The 17314-nt window shown below is 41.8% G+C and overlaps 1 pseudogene; it reads right to left on the minus strand.

The window, feature by feature from the left end:
- The window catches only part of LOC136464943 (uncharacterized), a 49456-nt pseudogene extending 33234 nt beyond the window's left edge, over positions 1-16222 (minus strand).
- Between the last annotated feature and the right edge of the window lie 1092 nt (positions 16223-17314).

The raw sequence follows: 17314 nt of genomic DNA on the forward strand, positions 1-17314 counted from the left end.
AGAAGTTTATGACCAGGTTTAGGATAGATGGCCATACTATCAAGAGAGGCAAACTTGTTTGCATATCGGTCATCTAGTGCCACTCGAGTGATCTAACTTTGCATCATCGCTAAGATCGAGTGCGCGTGGCAAGTTGAGTGGCTAACATCCTTTGGGAAATGATTGTGAAAAGCTAACACACATACACATGGTCGTGTACACTTGGTAGTGTTGGCACATCCTTCAGCACTTTTGAGAAAATGGAATGCCTATTTGCTATTGCGTCGGATGCAAATTCTTGTGGTTGGCTCATTGGAGCAAGGGTGAAGAAGTTAGAAGTGAAAATGAGTTGGTTGCAAAGATGTTGGCGTCGGTCAACTGACCGGACGCTGGACCTGAGATGCATTGGACGCTGGTTTCTGCGTCCGGTCAAACTGACATGGCGACACAGTGACTAGGGTTTAGCACCGGACGTTGGTCTGTGTCCGGTCAAGGTGGACCGGACGCGTTCGGTCGAAGAAATATGCCTCGGGTACCTTACTGGAAACGATCGGACACTGGGGTCCAGCATCCAATCAGTTGAAGCTGCTGCATCCGGTCAGGTCAAGTGACCGTTGGAATCGGGACACGTGGCCGTCTGCGGGCGACCGTACGCTGAGGTCCAGCGTCCGGTCAACACGACCGGAGCGTCCGGTCGGCCCGATTTTTGCCTAGTGAAGGGGTAACGGCTAGTTTAGCCCTTGGGGCTATAAATAGAAGTGGCCTTCAGCCATGGCTGGTGCGGAGCACCTTGGGGGACTTTGTGTCCATGCTTGAGAGTGCTTAGGAGCCCTCCATCTCACACATACTTGATAGCGATCATCCGATTGTGTGAGTGAGCGATTCTAGTGCGATTGCATCGTGAGGTTGCATCGAGTGGCACTAGGTAATCGAGTTGCAAGCCGGTGGTGCTTGTTACTCTTGGAGGTTGCCACCTCCTAGACGGCTTGGTGGTGGTCTCCGTGGAAGCCTGCAAGAAGCTTATGCGGCGCTCCGGAGAAGTGCTTGTGAGGGGCATTGTGCTCACCCCGTGGGAACCACGAAGAGCAACTCTAGTAAAGCATGTCATTGAGCTACCCTCACTCAAGGGGTAGGTTCTTGTGGCGCCCGACGTGCGGGCTTAGCGGGTGATGCTAATTAGCTGCCGAACCACCAAGTGAGCGGTCGACACAACGGGGACTAGCGTGTTGGCAAACACATGAACCTTGGGAGAAAAATCATCGTGTCAACCTTGTTCTTCCCATTGGTTTGCATCCCCATTACACAAGCTTGCAATTACTTTTATACATATTAAGCTTGTGTAGTTGCTCTTGTAATTAGATAGCTTGTGTAGCTTGCTAATTACCTTCTTGCTTGTGTAGCATAGAAGTAGCTCTCTTGCATGGCTAATTTGGTTTTAGTAACCTTGTTAGTCACATTGCTTAGTTTGTGTAGCTAAGTATTTGCGCTCTCTAATTAGGCATTGGTTGCCTTGTTATTGAGCATTGCTAGTGAGCTTAGTTAGCTTTGTGCTTTTGCTTACTAGCAAGTGTAGGAGCTCCCTTGTTGCTTAAAGTACTAGCAGCATAGGTTTGTGTGACCTTGCTTCTAGAATTGGTTAGGAGAGCTCTAGCTAGCCCGGCACCTTTGTTGCTTGATTAGTATCTTTGCAAGGTGCTAGTGAACATAGATAGAGGGGTGTAGTCTTGGCTAGACCGATAGTTTTAATTCCGCACTTGTTTCGGTTAGCCAACGTGATTAAGTTTTAAAAAGGACTATTCACCCCCCCTCTAGTCGCCATCTTGACCCTTCACAAGCTTAAGCACTTGATTTCTTCATTAAGCTAGTTGGATTTGCATCTATTACTCTTGGGTTATTGGAACCCTAGCTGGCTAGGTGTCGTCCAAGAGCTTCCATCTTGTGGAAGAGCATTGGAAAGTTTGTATTACCCTTGATTTTTTAGTTAAAAGCTCAAGTAACCTTTGTGGTTGCTTTGAGAGAGGCAAGAAGATGGAAGAGACTCCGACCTTGGTGGTCACCTCAACAACAAGGACGTAGGAGCTCCTTTGTGGAGTTGCCAAACCTTGGGATAAATCCTTGTGTCCCACGTGCTTATTGTTGTTGTGATTTGTTCTATCATATTTGTTCTTGTTAGTTTGTCTTCCTCTCCAACTCTTCTCTTAGGGTTTGGACTTGATTTATGGAGCGGTGACCTTCCGGCATCAAAGGAGCAACCCCAACACTTCACCTTACCACTAGGGAGTGGAGTTGTAAGATATCTTTCACTCAAAGTTCATTTTAGCACTTGTAGTGAATTTCACGTAGGTGCCGGAACTCCCGGCTATTTGCATTGGAACTTCTGGCTGCCGAAAGTTCTGACCCAAACAGTTAGAACTTCTGACTATCATTGATATTTGACTTTGAGTTTACACAGAAATTTTTAGATACGCCTATTCACTCTCTCTCTAAGCATTGTTTAGATCCTTTTAGTAGGCTAGCGCAGCACTTGCTTCACCGTTTAATTGCCTAACATCTTGGCTCAAGTGTTGTTGTAGATTTTTAATAGACTATTTACCCCCCTCTAGCCATTAGGATGGAGCCGTGGTCACCGTGATTTGAGGCTTAACAACTTTCGGTGTCAAAATGGCTCAAATCAACAACACCAAGAAGCCACCCTAATTTAATGGCTCCAATTATCCTTATTGAAAGGCGAAGATGACAACATACATCATGTCAATCAATAGAAATGTGTGAAAGGTGGTGGAGACCAAGATTGAGATAGCCGATTTGGACTCTCACCGCGGTCGAAGAAGTGCTACTCCAAAACAATGACATTGCTCTTAGTGCCATTCATGATGCATTGGATGAGAGAACATTTGAGCAAATCAAGAACATTGAGATGGCTCATGAGGCATGGAAGAAGTTGGAAGAATCATTTGAGGGCACACAAGCAGTGAAGGGTGCCAAGGCATGCATTCTCAAGGAAAAATTTGCTAGCTTCAAGATGAAGGATGATGAGAGTGTGCCGGAGATGTTCTATAGGCTTCAAGTGCTTGTCAATGATCTCAAAGCACTTGAAGAAGAGGTGAAGGACAAGGACTTCTCCTACAAGTTCTTGAGATGCTTGCCATCAAGATTTGGCACATTGGTCACTATTCTAGTGAGGAGTGGTTTGGACACCATGACACCAAACCAAGTGTTGGGAGATGTGATGACTGATGACACCTATAGAGATAATGATGAGAAGGAAGAAAAGAGCAAGGTGAAGAAAGATGACAAAAAGGATGACAAAAATAAGACTGTGGCATTCAAGGCCACCACATCATACAAGGGCAAGGAAAAGCAAGAATCATCAAGTGAAGATGAAGATTTAAGCTTTGATGAGATGGATGATGAGAAGATGGCACTCTTTGTGAAGAGATTTGGCAAGTTCATGGTTGAAAGCCCTAGTTTGGTTTTGAATAATTGATGAAACCTAGGACTAACCTTTGATCTAAGTATGTGAATTAGACAAGGTGGTCCAATCCAAGTGATTGAGCAAAATGAGGTCCATGGAGTTGAAGATGGACATGAGATGATAATGATCAAGCTCAACTTGGAAAAGAAGAAAGAGAAAAACAAAACCAAGGTAATCAAGGCAAAGGTATATGATAGGTTTTATTTTTGGTGATCAAGACACTATAGAGAGTGTGATCACGTTTAGGATCGATAGCCATACTATAAAGAGGGGAAATCTTTGACTAAATGGTTTATCGAGTGTCACTAGGTGACATGACTTCTGCATATTCATTTAGTAACCTAGTGTGCTAACTTTGACCCTTGTAAAATGCTTTAAAAAATGCTAACACATGTGCACTCAAGTTCTACACTTTGTGGCTAGCAAGTTGGAAGCAGGGACGAAGTGGTTGTAGACTTAGAAAATGAAAAGGAGGCAAAGGTGCACTGACTGGACGCTGGCATCGGCTCGACCGGATGCTGGAGCAGCGGAGGAGCTTCGACACATGTTGGTGATTGTTTGTGGCTGGCTCTAGTGATTATGAGGGGTCTTGCACCTTCCCCGGTGAAGCGCCGCAAGGTAGCTCTAGTAAATTACTCGTGTCATTGAGTTACCTCACTTGTGGGTAGGTTCTTGCAGTGTCCAATTGTGTGGACGAGGTTCGTGCAACACCTCTTAGCCACCGAACCACCAAGTATTGGTTGACACAACAGGGACTAGCGTGCCGGCAAGCACGTGTACCTCGAGAGAAAAAATTGGTTGTCTCTTACCCTTTGTTATTCTCCCGATGATTGAATTGGTATTCATCTTGTGATTGGTTCACTCCTCTACACGGCAGTATATTCACCCTACTCACTCATTTACATTCTAGCAAACTAGTTGTAGCAAGCTCTTTAGTGTAGATAGAATTGAAAGCTTACTTTGTAGCTTAAGTTCATCTAGTGGAGCTCTTTAGCGTAGCAAGTGTGAGAGCTCTTTGTGAGTATTGGCTTAGCCAATTGTGTGCCTAGTGATTATAGTAACTAGAATTATTGGATAGGTGGCTTGCAACCCTTGTAGAGCTAGAGCAAGTTTGCATTTCGCTATTTGTCATACTAATCAAATTGCTCTAGTGATCTTATAGATTTTTAAATAGGCTATTCACCCCCCTCTAGCCATATTAGGACCTTTCAAGTGGTATCAGAGCCATGATCACCGTTTGATTGAAGGTTTAACAACCTCGGTGTTAAATTATGGCTTAAGTTATGTTCAACCATGTGGGGGACAAACCACCATTCTTTAATGGCACATGCTATGATTATTGGAAGAGAAAAATGAAGATATATCTTGGTTCAATCAATGATCAAGTGTGGGATGTGACCGAGAGTGACTATGCTATCACTGATCCCGACAATCTCACCAACCAAGACAAGGTCAACAAGTAATGCAATACAATGGCTCTCAACACCATATACAATGCCATTGATTCCAAGGTGCTTGAGCAAATCAAGAATTGTGATAAAGCTAATGAGGTGTGGAAGAGATTGGAAGAAACATGAGGGCACACCGGCGGTGAAGAGTGCCAAGTTGTATATTCTTAAGGACAAGTTGACAAGCTTCAAGATGAAGGAAGATAAGAGCATTCTGGAGATGTTCCATCGATTGCAAGTTATTGTCAATGATTTGAAGGCATTAGGTGAGAAGATCAATGTTGATGATATGTCTCAACAGTTCTTGATGTGTCTACCTCCAAGATTTGAGATATTAAGATTGCTCATCATAAGAGGTGGATTGAAGATCACCCTTAACCAAGTACTAGGTGATGTCGTGACACAAGAGACATACCATGTGGAAAGGAAGGGGGTTGACAAGGATGACAAGAAGGAAGATGAAGACAAGAAGAAGAGTGTAGCATTCAAGGCTAGCTCATCATTCAAGAATAAGGGCAAGTCCAAGAAAGAATCAAGTGATGATGAAGATCTTAGTGACATTGATGATGAAGCTATGGCTCTCTTTGTGCGTAAGATGGGAAAATTCATAAAGAAGAAGGGCTATGGTGCAAGAAAGATAAGAGATCACACCAAGAGCAAATAATATATGAGAAGATGCTATAATTGCAAGAGCTCTGATCATGTTGTAGTGGATTATCCCTACAATAGTAACAATAATGAGGATGAGAAGAAGAAGCACAAGAAGGAAAAGAAGGAGAAGAAGGAGAAGAAGATGACCTTTCAAAAGAAGGGTGGATGCTATGTGGTCACTTGGGATAGTGATGGCTCTTCGGATAGTGATGGCTCTAGTGATGATGACAAGAAATCCATCAAGAAAGCACTAGTAAGCATCACCATTAACAACAAGCCTTCCATCTTCGACACTCCATTGACATGCCTCATGGTAAAGCCTACCAAGGTAAAATATGATGTGAGTGATGATGATGAATGTGAAAGTGATGCTTGTAGGAGTGATGATGATGATGATAAGGAGTACACCAAGGAGGAGCTCATGGACATGTGTGAGCAAGTGCACACTTGCTTTGAGATGAAGAGAAAGAAGTGCAAATAATTGCGCAAGAAAGTCAAATTTCTTGAGCAATCCTTTGATGAGCTCAATGCCACTCATGAGAGGCTAATGGAAGCCCATGAGAAGCTTGAGAAAGCTCACTCTAAGCTTTAAAAGGCTCACTCCTCTCTCATCGAGCAAGCCAAGAAGGAGCAAGTGATTGTGTCATGTGATGTGGGACTAACATGTGATATTATTGATAAATCTTTTTATAAGACCATTGTTGTTGCTCCCACTAACCCTTCTTGTAGCACTACTACTTCAACTTCACCTTTGAGTGATGGTTTCACTTGTGATTCCTCACTAATGGTGAAAAATGAGACCCTCAAGAAGGAGGTGAATGAGCTCACTCGTGCCTTAGTCAATGCCTATGGTGGAGATGCCCACTTGCTAAAGTGCTTGGGTAGCCAAAGGTTTTCTCTCAACAAAGAGGGATTAGGCTATACCCCCATGAAAGGCAAGGTGGCCTTTGTCACTCCTAAAGCTAGCTTTGTGAAGGGAAATGGTCGGTTTTGCAATAGATGCAAGCAAGTTGGGCATATAGAGCAATATTGCAAGACTAACAAGAACAAGCAACCTAATGTATCCTCAATTAGATTTGATTATTGTTACATGCTTATTAAGGGTGCCAATGGTGTAAAGGCTAAGTTCATTGGTACACCAATTATGGGCTCAAAGAAGAAATCCATTTAGGTGCCAAAGATCTTAGTAACTAACCTTCAATGACCCAAACAAGTTTGGGTACCTAAAAAGAATTGATCTTCTTTTGTAGGTCAATTACAAAGCTGGAGGAAGGCATTAGGTGCTTGATAGTGGGTGCACACAATACATGATCGGTGATTCAAGAATGTTCAATTCAATCAATGAAAATGAGAGCAATGGGATTGATAGTATCATATTTAGTGACAATGGCAAAGGCAAGGTCAAAGGTCTTGGTAAGATTGCAATATCCAATGACTTGAGCATTTCCAATGTGCTACTAGTAGAGAGCTTGAACTTCAACCTATTGTCCATAGCTCAATTGTGTGATCTTGGTTTCAAGTGTATATTTGGTGTGGATGATGTAGAGATCATAAGTGTAGATGGCTCTAACTTGATATTCAAAGCATTTAGATATGAGAATCTATACTTGGTTGATTTCAATGCTAGAGAAGCTCAAATTGTCAATATGTTTGCTCACTAAATCTAGCATGGGTTGATTATGGCATAGAAGGCTTGGTCATGTTGGAATAAAACAATTGAACAAGTTGATCAAGTATGACCTAGTTAGAGGCTTGAAGGATGTCACATTTGAAAAGGATAAGCTTTGTAGTGCATGTCAAGCCAGAAAGTAAGTTGGTAACACACATCCTAAGAAGAGCATGGTGAGTACATTTAAGGCATTTGAGTTATTGCACATGGACTTATTTGGGCCAACCACATACACTAGCATTGGTGGAAGCAAATATGGATCTGTGATTGTGGATGATTTCACTAGATACACTTGGGTGTTCTTTCTTGTTGACAAGAGTGATGTATTTGCAACCTTCAAGACATTCATCAAGAGAATTCACAATGAGTTTGAGACAACTATCAAGAAAGTGAGAAGTGACAATGGAAGTGAGTTCAAGAACATAAGAATTGATGAGCTTTGTGATGAGTTTGGAATTAGGCATCAATTCTCGACCAAGTACACTCCTCAATTAAATAGCCTAGTTGAGAGGAAAAATAGAACTTTGATTAACATGGCAAGATCAATGTTGAGTGAGTACAATGTGAGTCATTCATTTTGGGCCAAAGCAATCAACATGGCTTGCGACTATAGCAACCGACTCTATTGTCATCCATTGAAGGAGAAGACCCTATATGAGCTCTTGAATAATAGAAAGCCCAACATTGCATACTTTCAGATTTTTTATTGCAAATGCTATATATTGAAGAAAGGCACAAGATTGAGCAAGTTTGAGAAAAAATGTGATGAAGGCTTCTTGCTTGGTTACTCCACTACTAGCAAGGCTTATAGAGTTTGGAACTTGGCTAGTGGTACTCTTGAGAAAGTGCATGATGTGAAATTTGATGAAACAAATGGTTCCCAAGAGGAAGTGAGAATCTAGATGATGTAAGAGGCACTCAATTGGTCAATGCAATCAAGAACATGAACATTGGTAATATAAGGCCTAGAGAGGTGATTGATGTTGAAGATGACAAGAATCAAGTGCTCTCTAACTCAAATGTGCAAGCTAGTGGTTCTCATGATCAAGTTCAAGCAAGTACTAGTGATGACAAAGTGCAAGATCAACAACAAGAAGTGGCTAGTTCATCATCTCAACCAAGTGATAAATCAAATGCAAGCAATCAAGTGCAAGTGCTCCAACCAACCAATGTTGCAAGAGATCATCCATTGAATTCTATCATTGGTGATATTTCAAGAGGTGTGCAAACAAGATCAAGATTGACATTATTTTGTGAATACTTCTCATTTGTGTCATCCATTGAACTAAAGATGATAGATGAAGCTTTGAAGGATGTTGATTGGGTGAATGCTATGCATGAAGAGCTAAACAATTTCACAAGAAATCAAGTATGGGAGTTAGTTGAGAGGCCTAAGGATCATAATGTGATTGGAACCAAATAGGTCTTTTGAAACAAGCAAGATCAAAATGGGATAGTTGTAAGGAACAAAACAAGATTAGTGGCTCAAGGTTACACTCAAGTTTAAGGTCTTGACTTTGGAGAAACATATGCCCTGATTGAAAAATTAGAAGCAATTAGGATCTTGTTAGCCTATGCTTGTGCTCACAACATCAAGTTGTACCAAATGGATGTGAAGAGTGCATTTCTCAATGGGTACATCAATGAGCTTGTGTATGCTGAGCAACCTCCCAATTTTGAAGATGAGAAGGCCATTTGGGTACCAAAGAACTTAGTGACTAACCTTCAAGGACCCAAACAAGTTTGGGTATCTAAAAAGAATTGATATTCTTTTGTAGGTCAATTATAAAGTCAGAGGAAGGTATTAGGTTCTTGATAGTGGGTGCACTCAACACATAACTGGTGATGCAAAAATGTTCAACTCAAATAACACCAATGATAGCAATAGTTATGATAGTATCACATTTGGTGACTATGGTAAAGGAAAGGTCAAGTGGCATGGTAAGATTGCAATATCCAATGACATGAGTATTTTCAATATGTTGCTAGTAGAGAGCTTGAACTTTAATTTGCTATTCATGGCTCAATTGTGTGATCTTGGATTCAAATGCATATTTGGAGTAGATGAATGTAGAGATCATAAGTGTAGATGGCTCTAACTTGATCTTCAAAGGCTTTAGATATGAGAATCTATACTTAGTTGATTTCAATACTAGTGAAGCTCAATTATCAACATGCTTGTTCACTAAGTCTAGTATGGGTTGGTTATGGCATAGAAGGCTTGGTCATGTTGGAATGACACAAATGAATAGATTGGTTAAGTATGACTTAGGTTAGAGGCTTGAAAGATGTTATGTTTGAGAAGGATAAGCTTTGTAGCTCTAGTCAAGCCAGCAAACAAGTTGGAAACACCCATCCTAAGAAGAGCATTATGAGCACTAGTAAAGCATTTGAGTTGTTCACATGGACTTATTTGGACCTACACAACACACTAGCATCGGTGGAAACAAATATGGCTTTATGATAGTGGATAATTACACTAGATATACTTGGACATTCTTTCTAGTGGACAAGAGTGATGTGTTTGCAACTTTTCAAATCATTTGTCAAGGGCATTCACAACAAGTTTGAAACAATCATCAAGAGAGTTAGAAGTGACAATGGTAGTGAGTTCAAGAACACTAGAATTAATGAGTTATGTGATGAATTTAGAATAGACATCAATTCTCGGTCAAGTACACTCCACAATCAAATGGTCCTTGTTTAGAGGAAGAATAGACCTTGATTGACATGGCAAGATCAATGTTGAGTGAGTATAATGTGAGTCAATCCTTTTGGGCCGAAGCAATCAACATGGCTTGCTATTGTAGCAACCGCTTATATTGTCACCCATTGAAAGAGAAGACACCTTATGAGCTCTTGAATGGTAGAAAGCCCAACATTGCATACTTTCGGGTCTTTGGTTGCAAATGTTATATCTTGAATAAAGGCACTAGATTGGGCAAGTTTGACAAGAAGTGTGATGAAGGATTCTTGCTTGGATACTCAACCACTAGCAAAGCATATAGAGTTTGGAATTTGGCAAGTGATACTCTTGAGGAAGTTCATGATGTTGAAATTGATGAAACCAAGGGTTCCCAAGATGAGAATGAGAACTTGGAAGATGTTAGAGGCATTCAACTTTCAAATGCCATGAAGAACATGGACATTGGTGAATTGAGGCACAGACAAGTGATAGATGAAGAAGATGATCAAGTGCAAGTGCTCTCTAACTCAAATGTGCAAGTTGACACCAATCAAGCACGTTCAAGTGGCTCTCATGACAATGTGCAAGATCAAGTGGCTAGTTCATCATCTTAACCCAATGAGCAAGCAAATGCAAGCAATCAAGTTCCAATACTCCAACCAACTCATATTGCAAAAGATCATCCACTGGACACTATAATTAGAGATATTTCTAGAGGTGTACAAACAAGATCAAGATTGGCTTCATTTTGTGAGCATTTCTCATTTGTGTCATCCATTGAACCAAAGAAGATAGAAGAAGCATTGATGGATGTTGATTGGGTAAATGCAATGCATGAAGAATTGAAAAAACTTCACAAGAAATCAAGTATGGGATCTAGTTGAGAGGCCAAAGGGACATAATGTGATTGTAACCAAATGGGTCTTTAGAAACAAGCAAGATCAAGATGGGATAGTAGTAAGGAACAAATAAGATTGGTAGCACAAGGTTACACTCAAGTGGAAGGTCTTGACTTTAGAGAAACATATGCCCCTAGTTGCTAGATTGGAAGCAATTAGGATCTTACTAGCCTATGCTTATGCCCACAACATCAAGCTCTATCAAATGGATGTCAAGAGTGCATTTCTCAATGGCTACATCAATGAAGAAGTATATGTTGAGCAACCTCCCTAGTTTTGAAGATGACAAAAAGCCCAACCATGTGTACAAGTTGAAGAAAGCATTGTATGATTTGAAGCGAAGCACCTAGAGCATGGTATGAGAGATTGAGGGACTTTCCTACTCTCTAAAGGGTTCATTATGGGAAAGGTTGACACCACTCTTTTCACCAAGAAGATTAGGAAGGACTTGTTTGTGTTGCAAATCTATGTTGATGATATCATATTTAGATCAACCAATCAAGACTTTTGTGAAGAGTTTAGGAAGATGATTGCTAATGAGTTTGAGATGTCCTATGATTGGAGAGTTGAGTTACTTCCTTAGTCTTCAAATCAAGCAAATGATGAATGGTATATTTGTGAGTCAAGGCAAGTACATCAAAGACATGCTCAAGAAGTTTGGAATGGATGATGTCAAAGCAATTAGTACACCTATGGGCACAAATGGAAACTTAGATAGTGATGCAAGTGGCAACATGGTGGATCAAAAGTTGTATCGGTCTATGATTGGAAGCCTACTCTATGTGACCGCATCAAGACCGCATGTCATGTTTAGTGTGTGCATGTCTACCATATTTCAAGACTCACCAAGAGAGAGTCATTTGAAGGCAATAAAGAGAATATTGAGGTACTTGAAGCATACACAATATGTTAGATTGTGGTATCCCAAAGGAGCAAAGTTTGAGCTTGTTGGATATTCGGACTCCGACTATACGGGATGCAAGGTTGAAAGGAAAAGCACTTTGGGCACTTGTCGATTTTTGGGAACACCACTTGTTTCATGGTCATCAAAGAAGCAAAATAGAGTTGCATTATCAATCCGCCAAAGCCGAATACATATCCGCCGGTAGTTGTTGTGCATAAATACTTTAGATGAAGGCCACCTTGAATGACTTTGGAATTAAGTTCAAGAAAGTGACATTGCTATGTGACAATGAGAGTGCAATTCAAGCTAACCAAGAATCCAGTTCAACATGCAAGAACAAAGCTCATTGATGTCCACCACCATTTCATAAGAGATCATTAACAAAAAGGGGACATTTGCATTGAGAGTGTGGACATCGAAGATCAACTAGCTGACATATTCACCAAGCCACTTGATGAGAAGGGGTTTTGCAAGCTAAGGAATGAGTTGAACATATTATATTTCTTAAATATGTGTTGATGCACCCCCACTTATATGACATGCCTCTCCTTCGAGCAATCCAAGGTAAAAGTTGTTTGGCATGGCATACATACTTTGCTAAGGACATGTTTAATGCATCTAGTCATTCCTCACATATAATAGGTTCATTCCTGAAAATAAAATGAATTTGATGCTTGTATGGTACCACTATTGCTTCTATGCTTGACTTAATCTAGTGGTAGCATATGACATGTTTGTGGGCTTGTGAACCTAGTGTTTGATCTAGAAAATGAGCTATAAGTGTTTAACTCAACATGGTCAAGATAACCCTTGAAATGAGGTGTGAAGAAGCTTGTCCTTGGATCAAACCGAGTTAAATATCTTTACCAAGTGTTCTACATTGGACCAAATTTAGGAAAATGATCCCCACCCCATAGATTGACAATGATAATTCTAATCTATCTAAAATTGAACCTTTGTGGTCATTGATGACAAAGGGGGAGAGAAACAAAAATAAAGTGATATGGAGAGAAATTGCAAAGATAAGATGACAAAGGGGGAGAGAAATTGCAAAGATAAGATGACAAATGGGGAGAGATATGAAAGGAAAGGGATCAATTAAAATTTGAGCACACAAGTAGGGGGAGAAAGGAAAGGGATCAATTAAAATTTGAGCACACAAGTAGGGGGAGCAAGCTCATAAACTTGTATGTTGCATTTGAATGTGCATTACATATGTAAGCTTGCATGGCACAAGTTTTAAATTCAATATCCATGCTTGTGTGGTGTATGCTAGTTGTAGGCTTCAATGATGAAATGAGAAACTAGCATGCATAGGATGATAGTTAGATATGCCTTGCTTGTGTTTTTCAAGTGGTACTAGAGCCATGCATATAATGTTGATCTCATGGGGTATCTAGTTCTTTATCTTTGCAAGTGCTATCTAACTAAGAATGGCGCTAAGGATGGTATATTAGTGCACTCCAATTGGTATCACGCTTCAAAGGTCCATCTCTTACACTTTAGCATCATTTGGTAGACATTACTCTCCCACAACTCTAATTCATGCATACGTGCAAGCCTCAAATCTAAACTCTTATCACATATGTAAGGGGAGCTAATGCTACCAATTCGAGTTCATGAAACCTATCCATATCCTTTACACATGGTAAAAATGCTTGGGCAAGCAACATGGATTCAAATTGATTTTAATTCATATCTTTATAAAAGTGTTGTCATCAATTACCAAAAACGGAGAGATTGAAAGCTCTAGTTTGGTTTTGGTTAATTGATGAAACCCTAAGTGCTAACCTATTTGCTCTAGTGATCATGAGATAGAGAAGCACATTCCAAGTGGTGGAGCAAATGAATAAAGATCATGATGATGGAGGCCATGGTGATGATCAAAGAGCTCGGGCTTGGAAAACAAGAAAGAGAAAAACAAAAACCTCAAGGCAAAGGTGAAACTTGATAGGGCCATTTTGTTTTGGTGATCAAGACACCTAGTGGGTGTGATCACATTTAGGATAGATATCCGTACTATTAAGAGGGGTGAAACTCATCGTGAAATGCGGTTATCAAAGTGCCACTAGATGTTCTAACTCATTGCATATGCATTTAGATTCTAGTGAGTGCTAACACCCTTGAAAATATTTGTGAAAATATGCTAAGACATGTACACAAGGTGAAACACTTGGTGATTACCACATTTGATTAAGGGTGGCAAAGTTGGAGAAGAGGAGGTGTTGTTTTTCACTGACCGGACTCTGGTCCCGGAGTGACCGGACTCGAAGGGTGCGTCCGATCATTTATAGTAGTGAAGGGCTCGGTCTTGGTGTGAGACCAGACGCTGAAGGAGAAGTGGACCGGACGCGTAGGGCCTGCAGTCCGGTCATGCTGACGTATGATTGCATAGGCTGGTGTGCGAAGGCTTGTGAGGATCGAACGAAGGGGTGCGTCCGGTCACGTTCCAGCGGACAGCGTCCTGATCGCTATTTTCTGGCTCTAGAACCTCTCTGGATGTGACCTGACGCTGTTCGGGGGTGTGTCTGGTCATCCTCTCGGTGGCATCAGGTCACAGCGTGCAGACAAAGTGGGAGCGTGCAAGCGGACACCGGGCGGCCACGTCAGGTCCTGGCTCGATGCGTCCGGTCACAACTTAACGGTCGAGTGCGTTCAAGTTAGCCATTGGAGATCAGCGGCTCACGTTTGAAGGCGATGACACATGGTAGCAATCTAGTGACCGGACGCTGGGTTGGCTGCGTCCGGTCAAACTAACCGGCTGTGTCGGTCGCCTCGTGGAAGCTGGCAGTGTGAGCCCAATGGCTCTATTTTGTGGGGGCTTCTATTTAAGCCCCATGGCTGGCTCTTGCTCACTCTCTTGGCCATTTCTATTGAGAATACATTCCTAGTGTAGCTAAGCTCTTTAGTGTAATTAGTTTTGAGAGCTAGCTTGTGTCTTGTCTAGTGGTTAGTGTGGCTCTTTAGTTAGTATTTGAGAGCACACTAACTTAGTGGTAGTGACTTAGCCTCTTTGTGTGTATTAGAGATCATAGCAACTAGAATTGAGGATAGGAGGCTTGCATTTTTAGTAGGCTAGCGCAACACTTGCATCGTCGTTTACTTGTCTAACATCTTGGCTAAAGTGTTGCTGTAGATTTTTTTAATAGGCTATTCATCCCCATCTAGCCATTAGGACCTTACAAGGGTCTTGTAGAGGCATCGTGTGGACCGTGACAATGTCGTAGAGCCAAATAAGCTCTGGGCATTGTCTGGCTGCTCTGTTCTGACACACTGAGTGTTAGGTTGTGTCAGCTTGGACCGGCCTTCACCGGGTGCACCTTCTAGAGGCTTCTTGGTGGTGAAGGCGGCCGGCTTGAGGGACTGACACGCGGGCCTAGAAGCCCCCGAGCCCTTGAAGCCAGTGGAGGAGTTTGTCTTCTTGCATCACACCCCGTGCGTGACCCTGTCGGAGGAGCAGCTGATAGCACCGCGCCTACGGGCAGTGCTTGGGAGCCCCCGAGCCTCGGTGGCTCAGGGCGCCTATCTCGAGCCCGGGCTTGGATATCGCTGAAGGCCGAGAGGGAGCCAAGGATCAGGTCCAGACTCCTATCTATCGGGAGCCTGAGGCTCGAGCGAGCCCCCGAGTCCCGAGCAGAGGCAGCGGGCGTGCTCAGGTTTAGGCCCAATACCTTAGCTGGAGGGTGGGCGCGAGCGTACCTGATGGGTATAGCCCCCGAGTGATCCTAGAAGGGTCAGTCGGGGGTCTCTCGGTCGGGAACCTTTCATCTCGAGGTTTAACATACCCCTATGTTAGGATCTCGTCAATGCCCGCCTCCGTAAATCGATTTACGAAGGCGGACGCTTATAATGATCGTCTCCGAAAATAATCCATTAACCAAGGTGGTTGACTTACGGTGTCCGCTTCGGTTAATCCATTAATGGAGGCGGTTGTCGTAAGGCAACCGCCTCGGTTCATCGTGGATTAACCGAGGCGGGCGCGTCCATTAATGATTAACCGAGATGGTTCACTCGGCCGACCCTGCCGCCTCGGTTCATCATGGATTAACCGAGGCGGGCGCGTCCATTAATGATTACCCGAGATGGTCGCTCGACCAGGCCCTACCACGGATTAACTTGCGGCAGCCAAAAAGCCCGCCCGCCTCCATTAAGAAAAGGACAATGCCACGCAAAATCTATTCTGTACTAATGCAATATAGAGCTTACGTCTAGGAGCTGCCCCCTGACGAAGTACCATAGCCTTGTGGCTGGATGCATAAAGGTGTCCAGCCTTTCAGCTTCTGAGCAGGACCATTAAGAGGCCATGTGACAGTGTTAAGAAAATTAGTAGATGTTAAGAATGTTAGACGATATATGAAAAGAAGTATATTGTGCCCATCACTTACAAATATTTGAGTCCCGCCATAGAAATCCATTTAGGCATGAGACTCTTCGGTAGATACAGACAGTAACATTTTTACTCGCTTGTCAATGAGCCCAATTGATTCACTATAGGGTGTAAGCCAAACCTTTTTTTTGTGTCAATTTTCTAATAGGTCGGCGTTTGAATTGGGGGAAATAAGAGTTGTTTCTTAAAAAGAAAGGATTGGAATAGATCATATCCTATGTTTGGTCAGTTGGAGATACTAGATAAATAATAGAGGCAAGTGCTTCACTATAAGTCAAGTTATAAGAGCCAAGCTATACAATAGTTAGCCTTCGATTTGTTTACAAAATTTCTTTATTATTATTATATATTTTCATTTTCTTTCCTATTCCTTCTCACATACATCTCTATTGGAACCCACTACTGCCTATGCTTTCCGTGCCTAGCTTGTTGCTTGCATGACAGCCAAGCTCTCGTCTCTCTCCTTCCTTCTCCCTTCCACATCAGCAAAAATATTGACTAGTTTGGCTATAAGCCAATTGTTGTACTTGCTCTAAGTAAACCAACTACTATATGAATTGGCTAATAAGTGGACATCCGTACAGCCAACTGAAGGTTGTACCTATATATAGAATAAAGAAGGGGCTTAAGCGTTTCTACCCTTGTTTTTAAGCGAAATGGTGATTTTACCCTTGTTTTTTAACTTTGTGAATTTTACCCCTACGATTTTAAAACGAAGGGAAACTTTACCCCTGGTCTATGAAATCCTTCTAACGGTGTTAACTTTTGGACAAAAGGATAATTTTGCCCATGTGTTTTTACCCCTGTTTTATTATAATATTTTTGTTTTTACCCCTGTTTTAAATTAGCAAGTTGACATTTTGTATACATATTTTTTAGAAAAAAATTGACAACATTTCAGCTGACAATCCATAAAAACAGAATTTAACATCACACATATTGCATTAACGACAACAAACCAGATCCATATAACATGCCATCGTAGTACCATATTTAGATGTCAATATAGTGGTCCAAATAATATGTTAAACACCAACATATAGGTCTAAATGACATGTCAAACAAAAGTAGAAACTAGTAGTGAGTTTCCTAGGCAACTAGTAGTGAGCTACATATCAAGCATTGAAACCCAACAAAGTAGCAAGCCTCCCAGAAGTTGCTCCTGTTCCCCTCCTTCCTGTTCCCCTAGCTAAAGCACTTGCACTTTATATGAAAA

Source organism: Miscanthus floridulus, chromosome 7, assembly GCF_019320115.1.
Source record: "Miscanthus floridulus cultivar M001 chromosome 7, ASM1932011v1, whole genome shotgun sequence".
NCBI classification, from domain to species: domain Eukaryota; kingdom Viridiplantae; phylum Streptophyta; class Magnoliopsida; order Poales; family Poaceae; genus Miscanthus; species Miscanthus floridulus.